Below are 8,193 nucleotides of genomic sequence, written 5' to 3' on the forward strand. Positions count from 1 at the left end.
GATTTTATAGAGATGATTGTGTTAATGAATTATTTTATTACTATCTTTAAATGTGTTTGAGATGAGCTTTATGTTCCATATGGAGTGACTTAGACACCATAGTTATTTGCCATGATGAATTATTTATATGCCGCATATACCGCCGAGTCTTATTTAAGATGTAAGTGTCGGTCTAAGTTGCAAGAGTTTAAGAAGTTGTCCATGATTATGGAATTTATAAGATGTTCACGTTGCTGTCTAAGTTGTAGGAAGGTTGAGTCCATTGCATACTCATTAAAGTTGGGGGCTTTAGGCCCGGCAGCCTTGTGCTCAAACTACGTTGGGGGCTTTAAGCCCGGCAGCTTTATGCTCAAACTACGTTGGGGGCTTTAAGCCCGGCAGCTTTATGCTCACTTGATGAAGAGCCTAATTACGCTCATATATGTTGTTGAATGGTACCACATGCATTTGCATATCAAGAAGTTTCACGATGGTTTAAGTTGTTAAGTTGTTAAGAGTTGCATTGTCAAGTTGAGTCGTGTTGTTGAGTCATGTGTTAAGTCGAACTCGATGTCTTATGATGATTTAAGATGATTTTAAGAAGTTGAAGTTGCATAGTCGAGTCGAATTGTTAAGAGGTTAAGATGTCGAGTTGTTAAGAGGTTAAGATGTCGAGTTGTTAAGAGGTTAAGATGTCAAGTTGTTAAGATTGATTTATAAGTTGCATACGAAGTTGATGTTGATGTTTGATTATGAAGCCGACCATGAATTTGATTATGAAGTTGTTATGATAATGCTATGTTTGATAATGCTATGATGTTTATGATTAATATTTGACGATATGTGATGATGTTTGTGATTATTATTTGATGATGTATGATGATGTTTATGATTAGTAACTGGTGTTATATGATGATGTTTATGTCTATGATTAAGATGATATATGATGCTATGATTAAGATGATATAAGATGAAGTATATGACTAATGTAGGAGATTAATGATGCTAGTTAATGAAGTTTAAGATATGTTAATGATATTTAAGTTGTTAAATGTAATTTATGATTTATAAGCTTGATATTATTGTTTGAGAAATCTCACTCCTTCGCTTGAAAATGTTGCTCTTCGTATGGGTAACTTGCGGGTAATCAAGATTAGCCGCGGTCGTGGGTGACTATCTCTCACCGTGTCCTTAGGTGCTTTGATACGTAACGGGATGGGGATTTTGATACTATTTTCTCGTTCCTTTACGTATTGCCTTTTTGAAGTTTAAGAATTATTATTGAACTAAGAATTTATGAGATCATTTAAGATGAGGTCGCGTGCCAAGACTATTTTAGATGTTGAATTAATTCCGCTGCGAGATATTAAATAATTTGTTGATTGAATTTGAATGATAAATATTTATTTATTCCATTTATGATTTTTAAGGAATGAAACATTCCGTTTTGTGAAGAAAAACTCTGATTTTATTAAGAAATTTTTACGTTGGGAAAACGGGGTGTTACAACCACAACAAACAGCAAACTCGTCCCTCCCTCATTCCTTGTCGCCTCCCGTAGCTATCACCGTCTTCTCGCAACTACTACTCCATCCCCCCCATAACGCCCTCCTCTTTAGACCACCATCCTTTCTACCTCGGTCACAATCGTCTCTCCTTCTTCTCGAGACCTAACCACCAGTCACCACCAATGTTAGGGAAGAGAGATAGAAGAGAGAAGAGGGATATTGACGTAGAAAAAGGGAATTATTCAGTTGAAAATCTGATTTTGCCCTTGCACTTTAATGAAAATTACAAAAATGTCATTGTTGTCGTATTTGTGTGTTTGTTTATCATTCCTACATGGTAATGTTTTTAACTTTTTCGTTTAAGGAAAATACTAACGAGTATTTTAAAGACACTCTTTAAGGATTTAAAATATTAAGTTAATGATTTTGAAACTTTAAAACTTGTTTATTCAATGCATATTTGCTCCCTTTGAAGTTTTGTTCCTCTATTTTAAAATCCACTTTTTTGTCCCGATTTCCACACCAACCATATTTTAAGGTATTATTGCTCAACTAGGCTTTAAGTTTAAATCAGCTATGAAGCACGGATACGGACACAAACACCGGACACGATACGGACAGCCGACACGCCGATACCGCTAATAATTTGAGAAAATCACATATTTTAGTGTAATTATAGGTGTCGGTGTCGTGTCGGTGTCGGACACACCTAATCGTGTCTGTGCTTCATATGCATCTTATTTGACTTTTTTGGGTTATACGGATATTCAACGTGATTTCATGTTATTAATGGATAAGTCACATAATCAAAAATAACTTTAAATGGATGGAAAATCCTACCATTGTATCTTTTTTCCAATTGTTTCTCAAATTTAAACCAGGGAGAATCGAATTGAGAGAAGAGTGGAACACTCCAAGGTTCCAAGCTAACCAGCCCTTTTGAACAGCTTTGATTAACGGTGACAGAATGTATTTAATTTTGGTTATAATTGATTCATAATCGCCTTCAACGTGGACAGCATAACAACAGTTGACTTAATAATACACAATAGAAAAGTTAAACAATGAAGCGAGTGATTGTAAGAGAAAGAATGGTTGAAGCTAATCCACTTGTGTAGTATTTTAAAACTAGTAGATGGATATATGAATGATTAAAGAAGGTAGATGAGTTGTATAAGTATTGTACTCCATCCACTCTTTGTTGTGCATTTTTGATCTTGTAATAATCGTTGACTTGATTGAAACAAAACATGTCTTCCTCCTCTGATCATCCATGGCTCTATGACGTGTTCATAAGTTTTAGAGGGGAGGATACTCGTATCAGTTTTGTTTCTCATCTCTATGCTGCACTCACAAACTCGGGAATCCACACTTTTCTTGACGATAAAGAGCTTAGAAAGGGAAAACAGCTAGGACCAGAACTAAAGAGAGAAACAGAAGGGTCTCAGATATCTATTGTTGTTCTCTCACCGAAGTATGCTGACTCTAGGTGGTGTCTCATAACGAACTTGTACATATCATGGAATGCCGCAAAACTTATGGCCACGTGGTTATGCCCGTATTTTACAATGTCGACCCATCTGTTGTACGTAAGCAAAAGGGTGCTTTTGGAAGAAACTTCGAAGTTAAAGGCTCGGATAGAAGAAAAACAAGTATTCTCCGCTCCAAGTGGAGGAGAGCACTCACCCAAGTTGCAAATCTAACCGGCTGGGATGCCAACTGTATCAGGTAATCAATACTTATATTCGAGAATAAAGCCATATTTTTTTAGATTATTTCATAATTTATGCTCATTCTTTGACTTTATAACTATTATTGTTAATATTATTACCGAAGGAATGATGGTGAACTAGTGAAGCAACTTGTTGAGGTTATTTTGACAAAATTAGATGTCTCATTGTTGTCTATTACTGAATTTCCAATTGGACTGGATTCCCGTGTGCAAAAAATTATTGAGTTTATTGATGATCAATCAAGCAAAGTCTGTAAGATAGGGATATGGGGAATGGGTGGATCCGGGAAAACAACCATGGCCAAAGCTATCTACAATCAAATCCACCGTAGATTCCAGGGTAGAACAAGTTTCATTGAAAGTATTCGAGAAGTTTGTGATCTTATTCATTTACAAGAACAACTTCTTTCAGATCTCCTGAAAATAAAGCAGAAGATTCATAGCATAGCATTGGGGATAACTAAGATCGGGACAAGACTTTGGGGGCAAAAGGCTTTCATCATACTCGATGACGTAACCACGTTTGAGCAATTAAAAGCTCTGTGTGGAAATACTAAGTTGTTTGGTCCAGGGAGTGTACTGATTATTACAACTAGAGATGTACGCCTACTCAATTCACTTAAAGTTGACCACGTAATTGGACGACAACCAGTCCCTTGAACTTTTTAGTTGTCATGCTTTTCAACAATCAAGTCCAAGAGAAGAACTTAGTGAACTCTCTAGAAATGTAGTTGCTTATTGCGGAGGATTACCACTGGCTCTTGAAGTACTTGGATCTTACTTATTTGAGAGGCCGAAACAAGAATGGAGAAGTGTACTATCAAAATTAAAGAAGATTCCCAATGATCAAGTGCAACAGAAACTGAGAATCAGCTACGATGGTTTAAAAGATTATATGGAAAAGGATATATTTCTTGACATATGTTGTTTCTTCATTGGGATTAAAGAAGATTCCCAATGATCAAGTGCAACAGAAACTGAGAATCAGCTACGATGGTTTAAAAGATTATATGGAAAAGGATATATTTCTTGACATATGTTGTTTCTTCATTGGGAAAAACAGAGCTGATGTTACAGAGATACTTAATGGCTGTGATCTTCATGCTGATATTGGAATATCTGTCCTCATAGAGCGCAGCCTCCTAAAAATTGATAAAAATAACAAGCTTCGAATGCATGATTTGCTCAGAGACATGGGAAGAGCGATTGTTGGTGAAATTGCAGCCAAAGAGCCTGCAAAGCATAGGCGATTGTGGTTTCATGAGGACGTGCTGGATGTCTTGTCAAAAAATACTGTAAGAACTTTTGAGCATCCTCTATAATCTTATCAAGATCATAAGACTCTTTGTTTGTTTCTTGACTAGTTTTGCTCTTCATAATTGTTGGCTGACATTATTTGATGCATGATTTGCATTCTCATGTTCATTATAAGTGTGCTTAGGCTGCTTCACCTCTGCAGTTATATACTTATACGTATTACTCTACCTATGAAGCACTTATACAAACACAAACACGGACCTAAACAAGACATTTTACAATAATATGTCGACATTGGTAATAGTTTGAGAAAAAAAATACATAATTAAATATGATCACATGTGTCGGTATTGTTCGACACCGATGTGTGTCGGATACCAAACACACCCTCAATCTAAAGTGTCAATGTTACCTACCTTTCTAGCAAGCAAGGCAAATAAAAAAAGGTTTCTTTTGCTTTTCTAAGATTTTTTAACTTCACACATGCAGGGAACAGAAAGTGTTGAGGGATTGATTTTGAAGTTGCAAAAAACAGGAAGAATTAGCTTCAGTACTAATGCTTTCCTGGAAATGAAAAAACTGAGGCTTTTAAATCTTGATGGTGTTGACCTTACAGGAGATTATGGATACATTTCCAAACAACTGATATGGATGGATTGGCAACAATCTACCTTCAACTTTTTACCCAACGCATTTGATCAGGGAAATCTCATTGTTTTTGAATTAAAATATAGCCTTGTCAAACAAGTTTGGAAGGAAAATAAGGTATCATGACATTTTATTTTTAACCTCAAAGATCGACCTAACAATAAGATCTGTTTCCACCTTTTCATTTCCCATTTTCAACTCGTATTGTTTTTTCTAAAATAATATTTTCTTGCAGTTGATGGAGAAGCTAAAAATTCTCAATCTCAGTCATTCTATACACTTGAAAAACACCCCTGACTTTTCAAAATTACCGAATCTAGAAAAGCTAATTTTGAAGGACTGTCAAAGTTTGTCCGAGTTACACCCATCCATTGGAGATCTCAAGTATCTTCTTCTGATAAATTTGAGGGATTGTACCAGGCTTGTCAATCTCCCAAGAGCGGTCTATCAATTGAGATCAGTGAAAACTCTCATCCTTTCTGGATGTACAAAGATTGACAAATTGGAAGAAGATATATTGCAAATGGAATCCTTGACAACTCTAGTTGCAGCAAATACTGGTGTTAAACAAGTTCCCTATTCAGTAGTAAGATCAAAAAGCATTGGATATATATCTCTATGTGGATATGAAGGATTATCACGTGATGTTTTTCCTTCTCTCATTCGGTCTTGGATGTCACCAACCAGATATTCCCTATCCCCTATTTCACCATTTGGAGGCAATTCATTGTCTCTAGTTTCTTTGGACGTACCTAGTAATAATACTGGATATCAGTCACCAATGCTTACCATCCTTTCAAAACTTAGATGTGTTTGGGTTCAATGTCACTCAATGAATCAACTAACTCAAGAATTAAGAAAATTTGTTCATGATCTATATGATGTGAATTTTACTGATATGGAAACAACATCACATGGACCACAAATCTCAAATCTTTCGTTGAGATCAATTGTTATTGGAATGGGAAGTTCCCAAGACACTCTTGGGAAGATCTTATCACAGGTTTCTTCTTTATCCTTTTGATATTTATTATTAATTAAAAGAACATGGAATGATCTTTTTTCTTTATTTCATTAAATGGTAGTATAAAAGTTTCCGGTATTGACAAGAAATTTGTTCGGGTGTCTATCAAATAGACTAATATAAATGCTAGGGGTTAAATGTGTAATACAGAAGTGAAGTATATTTTGAGATAATTACATCCTTTTTTCATTTTCCACATATCGTGTTTCTTTTACTTTACATATCATGTTTCTTTTATCCATTTGCATAGCATAACTAGATTTATGTATATTATAATAATAATAATAATAATAATAATAATAATAACTAAGCATATGTTCATGATACAGGGATTGGCAACCAATTCTAGTGATTATTTTCTTCCAAGTGAGAATTTTCCTTCTTGGTTAGCCTACACATGTGAAGGACCTTCCGTAGTTTTCCAGGTGCCTGAGGATAGTGATTTCTGCTTGAAGGGAATAACTTTATGTGTTCTTTACTCATCAACACCTGGAAACGTAGCAAATGAATGTGCATTAGTGTCTTGATCATTAACTACACAAAACTCACTATCCAAATTTACAAGCAAGACACAATAATGTCATTTAATGATGAAGATTGGGAAGATTTAGTATCAAATTTAAGAGTCGGTGACAATGTGGAGATATTTGTAACTATTGAGCATGGATTAACTGTTAAGGAGACAACTGTCTATCTAATATATGACCAATCAAATGCTATGGAAATTGAACCATCAAATACCATGGAATCTGACCCATCGAGTGACACAAAATTTGAGCCATTACAAGAATTGGAAATGCAACCATCACCTAATGTGAAAACGGAGCCATCAACTGGAGAGGAGGTACAACCATCACCTAATGTTGAAACGGAGCCATCGTCCGAAGAGGCGGTACAAGTACAACCATCACCTAATGTAAAAACGAAGCCATCAACCGGAGAGGAGGTACAACCATCACCTAATGTAGAAACGGAGCCATCGTCTGAAGAGGCGGTACAAGTACAACCATCACCTAATGTAAAAACGAAGCCATCAACTGAAGAGGAGGTACAACCATCACCTAATGTAGAAACGGAGCCATCGTACGAAGAGGCGGTACAAGTACAACCATCACCTAATGTAAAAACGGAGCCATCAGCTGAAGAGGAGGTACAACCATCAGTTGATGTGAAAATGTAGCCATCTGCTGAAGAGGAAGTACAACCATCACTTGGTGTGAAAATGGAACCGTCACTTGTTGTCAGGCAATGAACCATTACCGAAGAAAAATAGAAAAATCTTTACAAGACTTGCAAAGAGAGTGGGAGAATGTTTATGCTTGAACCAGAATTGAGTAACAATTTTTGATTGGGCATGCCTATTGTCCTAATATGGAATTCCCTGGCATGTGTTTTTCAATATTTTTCAGGGAGGGAGGATTGGCAATGCTTAGTCCTTAAGTTGATTAATTGCAGGATCATGATTTTCTTCTCTCCTATGGCGTTGGATGTCATCCACAGTGAATCACATGTCATCTATTCACTCATTTTGGCACATGTCATCAGCGTCTCTACAAATACTTGGTAGCTTTGAAGAGCTTCAAAGTTTTTGGGTGCAATCTAACACATAATCTCAACTATCTCAAGAATTGAAAAGAATTCTGGATAGCACATATTATGATTCTGAATTTTCTGATTTGGAGTCAAACACATTAGTGTCACAAATGTTAGAGCAGTCATTGAGGTGTCGTTTGATTGGAATGAGAAGTTACTACCAAGCCCCCGATGCTATTAGCAATAGCATATTAGAGGTTCCATTCCAGAATTCCACGAACCTTTACCGCATTCAACTTTACTCTCAAGAGGCATGGAATAATCTTTGCTTAATGAAATATGAAGAACATAAATAATCTTTACTTGCCTTTGTTTAGAACCTGTTGTGGTTTCATCTTCAAATACACCATTTTCGCACGTCTACTATTTCGATGGAATACCAATTACATGTATGTCATTCTTTGGTGAATTGGTTCATTTGATTCATTTGTTGTGTTTCCTTCTTTCTATTG

At 35.9% G+C, this 8,193-nt stretch overlaps 1 pseudogene across 1 annotated transcript; it reads left to right on the top strand.

Moving 5' to 3' along the window:
• Positions 1-2,636: 2,636 nt before the first annotated feature.
• Positions 2,637-7,616, top strand: LOC146896654 (disease resistance protein RPV1-like; annotated as a pseudogene). Its single transcript, XR_015023332.1, has 7 exons — positions 2,637-3,215; positions 3,324-4,138; positions 4,254-4,514; positions 4,966-5,241; positions 5,360-6,127; positions 6,478-7,362; positions 7,394-7,616. The product of XR_015023332.1 is annotated as a disease resistance protein RPV1-like (transcript).
• The last annotated feature ends 577 nt before the right edge of the window (positions 7,617-8,193 follow it).

This window comes from Medicago sativa, chromosome 8 (genome assembly GCF_051527215.1).
Source record: "Medicago sativa cultivar Bolivia chromosome 8, Bolivia_mono, whole genome shotgun sequence".
Taxonomy (NCBI): Eukaryota; Viridiplantae; Streptophyta; class Magnoliopsida; order Fabales; family Fabaceae; genus Medicago; species Medicago sativa.